This window comes from Phoca vitulina, unplaced genomic scaffold (assembly GCF_004348235.1).
Source record: "Phoca vitulina isolate PV1807 unplaced genomic scaffold, GSC_HSeal_1.0 scaffold53, whole genome shotgun sequence".
NCBI lineage: Eukaryota > Metazoa > Chordata > Mammalia > Carnivora > Phocidae > Phoca > Phoca vitulina.
Genome location: NW_022589756.1, coordinates 12,305,192 through 12,318,675, shown reverse-complemented (window position 1 = coordinate 12,318,675; position 13,484 = coordinate 12,305,192). Strand labels below are relative to the sequence as shown.

General features: G+C 35.7%; 1 pseudogene; it reads left to right on the top strand.

Annotated features, from left to right (window-relative positions):
- The first annotated feature begins 9,106 nt into the window (after positions 1-9,106).
- On the top strand, positions 9,107-12,859 carry LOC116622572 (annotated as a pseudogene).
- Positions 12,860-13,484: the final 625 nt, after the last annotated feature.

Below are 13,484 nucleotides of genomic sequence, written 5' to 3'. Positions count from 1 at the left end.
GAATTTTATAGTTGATAAATTTAATAATAATATAACATATTATTATAATATAGTAATCAAAGTGTTTGTAGGCAGAATATTTCCTAAAAATAATATAATAATAATATAATAGTCTAAGTATTGGTAGACAGAGTATTTCTTTAAAAATCAAGAAGAATAAAGACTGACAACTCAAAAGAAAACAAACATGGAAACATTTCGTCAACAGGAATTTAAAAAAAAGAAATAAGTCATTTATGCAATTAGTTGCAATTTATGCAATTTAAGATACTACACTTTATTTGTAGGTAAGGAATGCAAATTATATTATGAGATAAAATGTTAAAGCCAACAGACTGAAGAAGTTAAGTTTAATCAATAATACCAATTGTTCCAAGAATGTGGGATCAATATAGAATTTATGTAGAGCTAATGAAAATATACATAAGACCTATTAATACCATGGTTGTGAGCCAATTGTGCATTTGATTGCAATAGAAAATTGCCTATTCTCCCCTTTTAAATTATAAAACTCTAAAAATTCTTTTGAGTGGCATATTTTAGAATATTTTTAAAGTCTATTTAATTAAGTAGTTATTAACTATTTATCCTTTTTAACAAAAAGAAGGCATTTAACATGATTTATTAATTCTTTTACTTTTGAATTTTCAAACTAAAGCTTTTCTTCTCTCTGCAATTTTCTCCCCTCCACCTTTCACTAAGCTTAAATGAAATGCAAACTGATTTGTTTTACTAGGGAGCTCCCACTTGACACTTAAAGTGATTAAACTTAAATGATGACTACTTTTAAACCAAATAGTTCTTTTTCTTTGTTTTTCCCAAATGTATTGGAAAATATTTTATGCTTTACCTTTCACTCAGGTGAAAATGCAAATAAATAACCCATAGGGTCGTGTATAGATAAAAACTTTCATAGCAGCAATAACAGCTTTGAGTGTTTTAAAAAATTCTCATTCATTTTCAGCTGGTAATGTGTAGAATGTATATGTGAAATTCTAAGGTTGCTTATGATAATGTTCTCTTGGTTTTCATGATCCCCTGGACTAGAGTCCTTTTATGATTCTAGCTATGTCCAGATTTGGTGTTGCAATTTGCCTACATTTATGGTATGTGGGGTCAAGACCAATCTAGCTTAATTAATAAATTCAATAAAGTATTACGGATAGACAGTTGATCTAAATATGACGGTTGTGAGTTGAATCATATCCCCTGAATGGAGGTATGTTTGGAGTCCTAACCTTCTATACCTCAGAATGTGATTATTTGGAAATAGAATCTTTATAGAGATGATCAAGTTAAAATAATTCATTAGGAGGGGTCCTAAGGCAGTATGACTAGTATCCTCATAAAAGGGGAAATTTGGACACAGAGATAGATACTCATAGAAAGAAGATGAAAGGGGCACAGGGAAAAGATGGCCATCTATGAGCTAAGAAGAGGGGCCTGGAACAGATCCTTCTTTCATGGTCCTCAGAAGGAACCAAACCTTGGTTTTGGACTCCTAGCCTCCATATCTGTAAAACAATACATTTCTGTTGTTTTACCCCCATTTGTGGTACTTTTTAAATGGCAGCCCTACCAAACTAATACATGGGGCTCTCTACACATTTTCTCCAAACTCTTGCCTACTTGTCTTTTCCAAGTCAATTTGCTGTTGAAATCAATCCACTAATGGGAACAGGAGAAGCTTTAGGCTTGAAGGAGATCTTGACAGAGAAAACTGATGAGGACTCTTTCTTCCCTGGGCTAGAATAGAATCACCACGTACTGAGCAAAAACCTGGCACGCAGAAATTCCCAGAGGAAAATCTGACATTGGTGAAAGTTTGTCCGATGTGTGTGATCTTAGAAACTAGGGAGGAGCCGGACTACATCTTCTCTTGAAGTTCCCTAGAGACCTGGGAACTGCAAAGGCTTCATCCTGCTACTCAGCAGGGGACTAGCAGCCCTTCTACCCCTGTACCGTTGGCTCAGGGCTGTAAAAACTGGCCAGACCGCCCCATTTGTTTACTCCTAACACCAGATCTAAAGGCCAATAGAGAAAATAACAAATCATCTAAGGGATTCTAATGGCCAGAGAGAGGAAGATCCAGTCAGCACAAGCACATTTCATGCCAGCAAAATAGAGTTGCTGCAAGAGACAGAAAACTACTTGAACAAATAACAAAAACCCTTAAGAAAATTCAAGTGAAATCCCAATCACAAATGCTTTCTGGAGCTAAAATAACAGGATTTCCCGACTAAATACTTCAGTAAGTAAACTGAAAGATAGTATGTTCAAATCGTGAACCCACTTACAGATATAGAAGATCTAGTAGAAGAAATGTCTCAAAGCCCAGAGTGAAAATATAAAGTGGCACAAGTTGTGGTGGAAGAAAAAAACCTCAAACAATATGCCATTTAGAGAGTAGATACAATAAAAATAACAAAAAATTTGGAATTCCATAAGAAAAAAATTATAGAGCTTAAGAGATAGTAAGGAACAAATATATAAAGAAATCTCTTAATGAGTTGAATAAAGAACTAAATTATCCTATTGAGGAGACTCACTGAACTTTAGGCAGGTTTGAAAAGAAAAAAGAGCCAGGCATACTTTGTTAATGAGTAATTAATAAATTTAAAATCAAGAAAAATACCACAAGCTTTCAGATAGATTCTAATGTAAAAATCTAAGTAAACAATTAGAAAAAAAAAGAATCCAGCAATTTAGCTAAGGAGAAAAAAGCACTGTGTAAGTGGAGTTTATAGCAAGAAGACAAGAGTCTTTTGATATAAGAAAATATGCTAACATAATCAAGTATCAACAAATTTAAGAAATAAACATGATTACTAATGGAGTTTGTCAAGATCTGATAAAATTTCTAAATTTCAAAAATAAAAAAGGTATGTATGTATAATATTTGGATGCAATAAATATTGTCACACATGCTGCAGAAAATATTATGGTAAAAGTTAAAGCATTATAGCATTTTAATAATATTTGGAAATTAAACCTTTATTATTCTACAATGTTTGCAGGTTTTGTGAATGCAATAAAGCATTTAGAATAATGAAATGACTCATATAAGACTCAAAGCCTAGAGGCTCATAGAAGTAAGAATATTATTATGGTCTATTTATATAATGTCAGGAAGCAAGAATTCCTGTCCCCTTCAAGGTCCTTCTAGCTGAACTAAGACTCAAATTGACATGAGACAGATTAACAGGAGAAAATAAAATTTAATAGCATATGGGAATCCACATAGACATGGAAATTCTAAAGACAGGCAGAATGAGGTATATATGTCATTCTGAACTAAGGATAAGGAGGTAGGGTCTGGGTCTTCAAAAGACAAGAATGCAATCCTCAGGAAGAATGAAAAAGAGTAAATGTTTGGTATGCAAATGTTTGCTGGGCCACTCAGAAACCGCGAGACAGAGAGGACTTGGAAACTGACCTTGCTAAGTTCCTCCCTGCTTGCTATATCTAGTTCATATCCTAATGTAGCTATCTATCTATGGTGTTAGCTCTTTTCCTGGAGCAGGTCCTCTGTCTAAATCGTTTTAGGCAGTTGTGGGACGGCAAAGGGCTTTTCCTGAATCTGCTGGGTCTTGATTGCTTTAAACTCAAAATAATCATTATGCCTAAGCATATTTTGGGGAGACTTGTCTTGAACCCCTTCAATAGGATAAATATATTTAGGTTTAAGTGGAGAGAGGGAAATGGAGACATACATACAAATGGAAAAAAAATACACTTAATGCTTACCTAATTTAGGTATTTTTATGAAATTATATTTCATGTGCAATATGCAGAGAAAGTTTGGCAAACTTTTCCATAATGACTAGGGCTTAGAAATCTTAACACACACTGTTTGGGAGACAGTCTTGGAAAATTATAACTGAATTAAATGTTTTTAGACCAGCTTTTATCGTTGGCTATCAACACAGAGTTTTTCTCATGTTTTTCAAATTATGTAAGAAGTGTTGACATCAGCCAATCAAAATAGTTTTTACTATATGTACAGTTTTATCAGAATTTTGTTCCCTCGTATGTACTGGTGTTTAAAGATTTAAGACTTATTAAGTCACATAGACAATATTTATGAGATGAATTCTACAGCTAATAAACACAATAAATTTTGTTTTTTGGGTTACCATCAGAAATTTTGATTTGTAAATATTGACTTAGCCTCATTCTGTGTAGTGTTTAGGGAAATAAAGAACAGTTATTAAAAAAATAAAATTGTTAATTCCTGAGATACATTCTTTCATTTTTGAAGTTAAAAAACATCTATTACATATTTAACTTTTTAACCCCCAATATTGGAATTATTCTCAGAATATCATGCTTTTTGTCTGTGTAATACTAACTTAAAACACAGAAATATCTAAAGATACTGTTAAAGGTTTATCTAGATATATTATATACATTGTATATTTTCTTTTGAATTGATTTTTTCTATGAATTGCATAAATTTGCTTCCAGGCAAAGCATTTAATCATATTTTCATTACAGAAGATTTTCCCCAGTCAGATTAGTATAGCTGTTTTCCAGTTAGTAATTTGTTGCTTTTATCTTTCTTTTCTTTTTTTTTTTTTTTTTTTGAGAGAGAGAGAGGGAGCATGTGCAGAGTGGGGGGAGGGGCAGGAGAGAGAGAGAATCTTAAGCAGGCTCCACACCCAGTGTGGAGCTGGGCTTCAGGCTGGATCCCATGACCCTGAGATCATGACCTGAGCCGAAATCCAGAGTTGGACACTTAACTGACTGAGCTGCCCAGGCACTCCTATTCATCCTTTTTTTTGTCTTATAATAGAATGTTCACATGTTTAACTTCCTCAAAGGTATTAATCAGTATATTAGTTGGAAAGTACTATAATATAAATCCTCAAATGAATCCCAAACACTTTTTTTTTAAGATTTTATTTTATTTATTTGAGAGAGAGAGAGAGAGCACAAGAAGGGGTAGGGTCAGAGGGAGAAGCAGACTCCCCGCTGAGCAGGGAGCCCAATGCGGGACTCGATTCCGGGCCTCTGGGATCATGACCTGAGCTGAAGGCAGTCGCTTAACCAACTGAGCCACCCAGGAGCCCCCCAAACTCTTAAATGTTCTGTTTTGCATATGCTACATGATCTGTTTGGAAGATAATGAGATTCATTAAATTTATGCATAATTTTGTGCTCTTACTTGTCTGAAACTACACTGATTTCTTTTTTGGTAAGCACAGAAATTAGGTTGTAGCTGGGGGTTGCTAATTTTGTTTTTCTTTTAGTCACCATATTGTACAATACATCCACAGGACTTATTTATAAGTGGAAGTTTGTACCTTTTGACCACCTTTACACATTTTGCCCATCCCTCAACCCTAACTCCTGGCAACCACCAATTTATTCTCTGTACCTATGGGTTTTATTTTGTTTGTTTGTTTTTAGTTTCCTAAAGGAATCATAGTGTTTGTGTTTCTCTATCTGACTTATTTCACTTAGTATAATGCCCTCAAGATCCATTCATGTTAGAAATGGCAGATTTCCTTCTATTTTTATAATATTGCTGTATTTCTATTATATATATTTCTATTTATAAATATTTCATATTTTTTTTTATTTACACATCCATTCATCAATGGACATTTAGGTTGTTTCCATAACTTGGCTCTTGTAAATAGTCCTGCTATGAACATGGGGTATGGAGATATCTCTTTTGACAGTGTTTTCATTTCCTTTGGATAAATACCCAGAAGCGGAATTGCTGGGTCTTATGATAGTTCTATTTTTAATAATCTGAGGAACCTCCATACTGTTTTCCATAGTGGCTGCACCAGTTTATATTCACACCAATAGTGCAGCACAAGTATTCCCTCTTTTCCACATCCTTGCCAACACTTGTTATTTCTTGTCTTTTTAAAAGTAGTCAATCAACAGGTGTGAGGTCATATCTCATTGTGGTTCTAATTTGCATTTCCCTGATGATTAGTGGTGGTGAACACCTTTTCATGTACGGGGGTTTTACGTTTTACTTGAAAACTGGAAGAGTTGCAGCTTCAGTAATTGTCATAAATTTTTTTATTTTGAAAAAAGAAATTCTTGACTTTTTAATTTAGAAATTTTATTTCAACACTGCCACTCATCTACCCACTCAGTAGATTTAGGTGCCCCTCCTCTATGCCGTATGCTTGTATCAACTTTAAAATTATCATAAGTATTTCAAATTTTTATTTATGTGCTTGTTTCTTCAACTAAACCAGGAAGACCTTTAAAGATACCTTATATCACGATCTTAAAACTTACTAAAGTATCTGACACAGAATATAGGTTAGAGGACCATTTAGAATGAATGAATAGGGGCGCCTGGGTGGCTCAGTCGTTAAGCGTCTGCCTTCGGCTCAGGTCATGATCCCAGGGTCCTGGGATCGAGCCCCGCATGGGGCTCCCTGCTCAGTGGGGAGCCTGCTTCTCCTTCTCCCACTCCCCCTGCTTGTGTTCCCTCTCTCACTCTCTCTCTCTGTCAAATAAATATATAAAATCTTTAAAAAAAAGTAAAAAATAAAAAAAATTATAGAACGAATGAATAAATCAAATATATATATTTTAATAACAATTGATGCAGCATCTTTTTCGGTAAATTGGAATTTTTATCCAGGGAGATTGACTTGCCTTCATTTAATAGTGACAGAACTGATGAATGGCCTATTTTTATACCAGAATATATTTTTCATATTAAACAGATACCAACAAAAGAGATGTTTCTGAACTAGGTACCCCAAATAAACAAGACAGCTTTAATGACACATATGCAAACAAATGTTTCATAGGACCAGTTTCAGATCTGTGGTCACAATGGTTAGAATTCTATTTGTTTGCAAGCATTTTTATTAGTGCTTTTCTGGATGTTTTTGAAATTTTAACTATCTGGAGTATTTAACATGCATTTTCTCTTTCTTCTGCCCTGAAGGAAAAATGTTAGAAGTGTAAATATTTTAAAAGTATGAATTTTTTAACACCTTAAAGATTTTTTTATTTGTGTCCTAGAAATATGATTTAATATGAGAAAGAAATTTATTTGCTAAGACACAAGAATTTTAAGAAAACTTCAAGATCAAAACAATATTTTTGGCATTGGCTATAACTGCCCTGAATCCAAGTACTAGCATTGGCACTTCCTCTCCTTCTTACCTGGGCGAAAGTCCTTGTTTTTACTTAGCTTTAGTTACTTATCTATAAAATAAACATTATAATGAGTTTCATACATTCTTCTTTGCTCTTTAATTCTTCTAAAAAAGTCTGACTTCTTTTGAGCTCCATTTGAAAATTCCATTGTATTATCTGAGAAGTTTGTAACTCTATTACTATTTGCTTTTATCCACTTATAAAACAACATTTTAATGTTTGAAGATATTTGTATTTAATTAACTTTGAAAATAGCAGCTTTACTGGGCTATAATTTACATTTGTACCATAAAAATTCATCCTTTAAAAATGTACACTTCAGTGGTTTTTAAGTATATTCATATAACTATGCAACCATAATCAGTATCTGATTTTAGATTTTAATTATGAAAAAGAGATCCATTAACAGTCATGTCCTGTTTCCTTCTGTCTCCAGCCCCTGGAAACTTCTAACTTACTTTCTGTCTCCATTAACAACTCTATTCTAAACATCTCATATAAATGGAATCATACAACATGCGGCCTTGTGTGACTATTTCTTTCATTAACATAATGTTTTTCAGATTTGTTGTCATACATTGATCTTGATTCCTTAAATTAGTTTGATGTCTAGTGCTTACAGTTCTATTTTTTTTTAATTCAATAGACTTTATTTTTTAGAGCTGCTTTTAGGTTCACAGCAAAACTGAACAGAGGTACAAAGATTTCCCATATGCCTGAGCCCTACACATGCACAGCCTCCCCCATCATCAACATCTTCAGTTTGGTACATTTGTTACAATTGATGAGCTTGTATTTGAACATTATTATCACCTGAAGTCCATAGTTCACATTAGGGTTCACCCTTGGTGTTTACATTCTGTGGTTTAGACAAATGTAAAGGGCATGTATCCCCTATTACAGTATCATACAGAATAGTTTTGCTGCCCTAAAAATATTCTGTTCTCTACTCATTCATCCCTATCTCTCCAACTAACCCATGACAACTGCTGCTCTTTTTACTGACTCCATAGTTTTGCCTTTTCTAGAATGTCAAATGGTTAGAATCATGCACTTTGTAGCCTTTTCACTTAGTAATATACATTTAAGATTCCTTCATAGCTTAATAGCACATTTCTTTTTATCACTGAACATATTTCATTCTCTGGATGTACATAGTTTATTTACCCCTTTACCTGCTGTTTCAATTTCATTGATCTCTACTCCAATTTTTATTATTGTTTTTGTTTTGCTTACTTGGGATTTAATTTGCTCTTCTTTCATAAAGTGAAAGCTTAGATAATTAATTTTTGATCTTGCCTCTTTTCTATAGTACTACTTTTCTGCTTCATCCCACAAATTTTGATAAACTGTGGTATTTATTTCAAAATATTTTAAATTTTTCTTGAGATTTCTTCCTCAACCCATGTGCTACTTAGAAGTATGTTGTTTTTCTCCATGCATTTTGAAATTTTCCAGCTATCTTTTTGTTACTGGTTTCTAGTTTAATTCCCTTGGGATATGAGAGCAGACATTGCATCATTTCTATAATTTTTAATTCGTTAAGATGTGTTTTATGGCCCAGAATATGTTCTATCTTGGGGACTGCTTCATAGGAACTTGAGAAGAATGTGTATGCTGCTGATGTTGGGTCAAGTAGTCTATAGATGTACATTATATCCATATATGATGATGTTGAGTTCAGTTATGTCCTTACTGATTTTTTCCCTGCTGAATCTATCCATTCCTGATAGAGGTGTGTTGAAGTCTCCAATTCAGTAATATTGGATTGTGCTGCAATAATGGAACAACCATAAATAGGCCTTTAGTAAAGTGGTGGTAAGGTGTGGGGGGTGGGGAAGCATTCCATAGTTCTATGATTAGGTCTCAGTCTTTTAATGAGCCTGTACCTCCGGACTGTGATCTTCACAAGAGCTTCCTAATTTTTTTTTTACCCCTTAGGTAGCATAGGGTGACTAGAATGGACCAGAGTCGGGTATTTCTCTTTCCTCAGGTCATTTATTTTTTTATATATTTATTTATTTAAGTAATCTCTACACACAATGTGAGGCTCGAACTCACCACCCTGAGATCAAGAGTCACACACTCTTCCGACTGAGCCAGCCAGGCACCCCTTCCCTCAGGTTTAGACTCTAATAAAACACAGCAGCTTAGGCTTTGCTTAAATAGTTTCTCCTAGGGCAGACATTATTAAGAATAGAATGCTGTGGTATATTTCAAAATGTTCCCTTTTCCCCTCTCCGGGCTGTAAGCAGGAAGAGATTTTTCTCTGATACTCACTTCGCTAACCTGGTAGAGCTCCAGGAGGTAACACTTGGAAGTGTCGGGCTCCTCCTATGACTCTGAGTTCCCTGCAGTTTTTACCTCTCAGACTTATTCACCCAGAGCCTTCAGCAATTCATCATTTACAGTTCAGGATTCCCTTCCCTGTGATGATTTCTGCTCATGGGTTTCTGCTCTAGTAAGCTGCGATTCTTTGTATTTGCCTGTTGGTTCCTCCAGTTTGGAGGGCATTGGCTTGCTCTGTGACATCACTTCTCTCACAGATCTAAGAAAAGTTACTGATTTTTCACTTTGTTCAGCTTTTTACTTGTTGTTAGAATAAAGTGGCAACTTCCAAGCATCTTACCTGCTGAACCAGAAACCTCAAGTTTCTTATGGTTTCATTTAAAAAGCCTAACCTGATATTAGATTTTTGGGGTTTTCACAGCTTTGGGGGTTTCTCAGCCTTTTTAACTGCTTTATATTTTGACCTACAGAGAGGACTTCACTTGAGCCTTTTAATATAGGCATATTTAAGGCATTTAAGAAAACAGTAGGGTCTATGTCCATGTATAAGTGAATACTAAGAAAAAAAGTAATTAAAAGTAGAGTCAAGTTATATAAGTGATAAATTAGCTTCATTTCGTTTCCTTAATATACTTAGCTCTCTCTTGCCTAAAGAATATAAATTTGCTCTTGCCTCTAAATGGAATATTCAATGCTCTGCATGGTTAACTTTTCTTATTCTTTATGTTTCAGGTTAAATAATCCTCAAAGAAGGCTCTCCTGACATATGTAAAGCAGCCACCGTACCTGTTATTTTCTATCGCATTACCCACTTTATCACTTAATAGGTAATGATTATTTATCTACTTATTTATTTTCCATCTTTCCTCCCCTAGGATAAGGTCCAAGAGGCAAATATCCCTTTAGACTTCCAACTTGCATTTCTCTGTGTCCTAAGACACAAAAACAAGACAGTGAAAAGTACAGGAAGAGAAACTGTCACAGAGGAGTCATGGTGAGGAAGAAGAGCAGCAGAGGAAGCTCCAGGAGCACCTAGCAGCCAAGGGAAAACTGAAGTGCCAAAACACAAAGCCTTATCTAAAATCCAAGAGTAGTTGTCTGAATCCTTTACCTTCTTCTTTTTTTTTTTTTTGAAAGATTTACTCATTTATTTTGGAGAGAGAGAGAAAGAGTGTGCGAGGGGGGAGGGGCAGAGGGAGAGAGAGAGAATCCCAAGCAGACTCCCTGCTTGAGTGTGGACCCCAATGCAGGGCTCGAGTCCATGACCATGACATCATGACCCAAGCCAAAATCAGAAGATGGACACCTAACCTACAGAGCCACCCAGGCATCCCTGAATCCTCCACCTTCTAAGTCTACTATCATACCCAGAAAGGATGTTACCAACCATGTTGCTTTGCCTATCAAAGCTATAAGACCCATCGGCATTAAACTCCAGCCCAGATCTGCCTATATCATAGGATCCCAGAAGCCAATGTTGGAGCCACCAAAACTTCTGGGCAAAAGGCTGACTTCAGGATGTTTTTCTTCTAAATCAAACTGTAAACCTTCTAGCATGAAGGTGGATCATCCACTTCTGGAGAACAGTCTAGAAAAACCATGGGGTTACTTAATATACAGGAATTGAAAACTACAAAACAGCTGTAGCAGATCAATGAAATGCTAAATGTGCAGAATCTGTGGACAATAACCATGTTAAAAATGAATCCTTGGATAGTTTTCTAAAACAGACGAACAAAGAGAACTGGCCCCAAACCTTACCAGACTCTGAAAGGAAGCTAAACCCTAAATAATAGACAACAGTTAAGCCAAAGACTAACTCTTATCATCAAACCAAGAGCAGTTTGGCTCCTAAACAGGTCTTGAGCGAAAGTTCAGGGAATAGTGCTTTTCTGAAAGACAGAGCTAATAAACAATTTGTTGGAGAGACACAAATTAAGATTCCACCAGTAAAGTCACAGCAACTCTCCAGAGGAACAAATCTTGCAAGACCAGGAGAAAAACTCCCAAAGATAGTTTCCTCTCCCTATGTTCAGTTCCTTAGCAGGACTCAAGCATCAAAGAAACTGGTGGTCAAGGACATAAAAGATATTAAGGTTAATGGAGATAAACATGAAAGACCAAATGAAACTAAGTTACAGTCACACACCATTACTGAGCAGAAAGTAGAGCAAACCCTGGTGTGCTTCTGGGAAGCTATTACAACAGACATCCAAACATTGAGCAAGGTCAGAAATCTACTCAATGTTGTTTCAGACCTTGGACACCATGTACACTGCAAGAATCAAAAGCCATAAGCCAAAGGCCTAATTTGACAGTTGGCAGTTTTAATTCAATCATTCCAAACAGCCCTAACACAAGAGCAAATGGAACCAATGGAAATAAATGCAGCAGCAGCAATCAACAAAAAGCACAGACTCTGGACTTCAAGTTGAAAAAGACTCTTCCCCAGAACCATTTTCTCAATAAGACAGCTCCCCAAACTCAAGCTGGTAAGAAAACCATAAATAGAAGGAGAGTCCCAAATGGGACCCAAACTAATCCAAATATTAAGAAGAAGATCGCAGCAGAAGATTGAAGGAAGAAACTGGAAGACTGGCAAAAATCTAAGGGGGAAAATCTATAAACAGCCTCCTATGGAACTTGAAGCAAAAAGAAAAATAATAAAGGAAATGAAGATTTCATTCGGGAAAAGTATGGAAAAAGAAGATGAAGAAAAGAAAGCACAACTTAAACTGTCCAATAAAATTAAGAACATTCTCACAGAATGTCTGCAGCTCATTGGAGAGGGTGTACTTTCTAATGCAATATTGACCGTATTGCTCAGTATTCCTGAGGCTGAAAAATTTGCTACATTTTGGATCTGCAAAGCAAAGTTGTTGGCAAAAAAAGTACTTTTGGTGTTATTGGGCTGTACTAAGAGGCCATTAGAAATGGGGCAACACTGTTATAAGAGTTGCGAGAAGTTGTTCATAATATTTTGCAATACCCAAACAGAATCATGGAAGGAGTTACTTCTGACTCTTTAGTTGCTGAAACAGATATAATAACATCAATAGAAGAGCTGGACAGTAAGATGGAATTTGAAAAGTCTTATCTTTGAAAGAGAGAGAACAGTTTACATCAACACCCCAAAGAACCAAGACAGAACAGGATAACCATCCTGGTATCAAGTTAAGATCCCCCTCCCATCCCTAGAGTAAGTGGAACGTCAGAAGTGCAAGCCATGAAGCTCATCAGTCTTGTACAGCATTGAACAAGGACTGAGCAAGATGTGTCCCGCTATCTGGAAATGCTGCAGGGACATGATTTAGTAGTGGCTTATCTTAATGATCTATTAGAAGTGGCAGAAACAGAGTGTTTTATATTCCATAAAAATGAGGCTTTGCCTGTAACATTAGGGTTTAAGATCCTTGAGTCATAATTTATCATGGCCTTTTTTTTTTAAAGGTGTTTCGGAGTGTCCATGAAAGAAGGAATACCCTTGTCCAGGTGACCTGGAAAAAACTATATAATGACAGGCAGATTATGGGCTCTCAGAATTTAGTAATTCACTGAACTTACTCAAATTTAATATCCCCATGAGACTGTCTTTGGTTTATTTAAGACTATAGTTTGCCGTAGTTTTATAGCATACATACATTTTAAACTATTGAGTTTCCGTAGTGTAGTGGTTATCACGTTCGCCTGACATTTTAAACTATTGAATATTAATTTACCCCACAATTATGGTAAAAGTTTTCACTCTATTGATCTACTTTATTCTCAATATAGTTCTTTTTTGTATCAGAAGAATTGGTGCCACAGCGTGAAAGACTTTCCTTCCAGCATCCACCTTAGCAGAAAGGGCAAGTCCTTCCAGCCAGGAGGAGCTGTGCTTAGAAGCCAGCCTTCCCAACTAGATGCCATGTGACAGACCATCTGGTCAAACCCCCTCATTTTGCAGAGTTGACGCTAGCTGTGGCTTTTCTCAGAGATTGCACATGACTTTTATGTGCGACTTGGACTTCTGTCAGTGTCCGTAGAGATGAGGGGCAATTCATGTCCTG